The sequence below is a fragment of the Echinops telfairi genome, unplaced genomic scaffold (genome assembly GCF_000313985.2).
Source record: "Echinops telfairi isolate 266 unplaced genomic scaffold, ASM31398v2 ScPeMD7_23;HRSCAF=83, whole genome shotgun sequence".
Lineage (NCBI taxonomy): Eukaryota > Metazoa > Chordata > Mammalia > Afrosoricida > Tenrecidae > Echinops > Echinops telfairi.
The window spans coordinates 20,481,259-20,482,622 of NW_022103920.1; positions in this window are offsets into that span (position 1 = coordinate 20,481,259).

A 1,364-nucleotide genomic window follows, 5' to 3' on the forward strand; every position below is an offset into this window, starting at 1 on the left:
GAATGCCAATTTAGTAGAAGAAAGTATTCTTGCTTTGAGGGAGTACTTAAGTGGAGGCCCAATGTCGGGAGAAGCATCTTAAATCTCAGTCGAACTCATAGCAGCGATGGCGGACTCCTGCCTCACATGCGCATGCGCAATGCAAACACACAGTGAAGATGTCAGTGGTAGCAGACAAGTTCAGGATGGTCGTTGAGAGTTCATACTCAGGGAGTGGGTCTAGTGCTGGGGTCAAAGGAAGTTCCCGTGAAGATGTGTGAGAAATGACTTGGAGAGGGGAAGAAGAGCAGCCCAGGTGGATGGAAGCACCTGCATGAGACCTTGGGAGGAGACTGAACGGAGTTAAGTGGGAGACCCCAAAGAAGGCAAGGAAGGCTGGCATGCAAAAAGCCAGGAAAGCAGGGAGTCACCTGAGATCAGACTTTGTATGAAACAAATTGCTGTTCATTCACAATGCAGTTCTGGTATGTGGAGGTAGAATAACTTCACTTTATCAATGTTGGGTTCTCCTTCTGTGGTCCGTGGGAGATCACCCATCACTGATGTGAGAAAACCGATTCTCTGTGTGTTTGAATGTCACAGCCTTACCATTCTCAATCCAGGTTTTTCATCATACTAGCTAAAATTACGCTTTGCATATTCCTGCCCCAAAGACTGAAGGACAGTAACGTATTGATTGCCCACGATTGTCCGAGTTTAAGTAGGAGGTAAGTTTTACATCTTTACTATCATAGTTAAGAGATCTTTGATTTCTAGAACTCCAGTGCTAAATCAATTTTCATTGTGTTCTATAGCTTTCTGGAGGATTATAAGTCATTTGGGGTTCAAGTGATAAGAATATATATTTTAAGTAAGTGCAATGATCCTTCTCTCAAACTAGTAATATTTTAAATCAATCATCTGATTTTTAAATGATAATCTCATTTCCTGTTAGTTAAATTGTCAATTTTACAAACAATTCAGCATTTTTTCTTGAATTTTAAGAGAGAAGTAATTCACACGTAGCAAATTCTATTAGATCCACAGGACCCTTCAGAGTGGAATGCCTTGCTATGCAAACAGGCATGCGATTGATTGCTCTTACTTTTTAGAAATTCATAAGTAGATGTGTAAACATTTAAAATTTCCTAGTTAGCTCCATCTTATTTATCTGACTTTAAAATAAAAGGCCTATGGGAATCATATTCCCTTTGTGTGCATGTGCACTGGTAGTAAGGTCTGTAAGGATTTAGCTTTCTCTAATCAAATGAAACATTTGGAACTTGGTAAAGTTTCAAATTTAGTTTCAGACAGTCTTTGAAAGTTTAAGTAAAGTTTAGCCCTTCAGAGGGAGAGAGAGGAAGTCTAAATAAATTGTTGCTTTT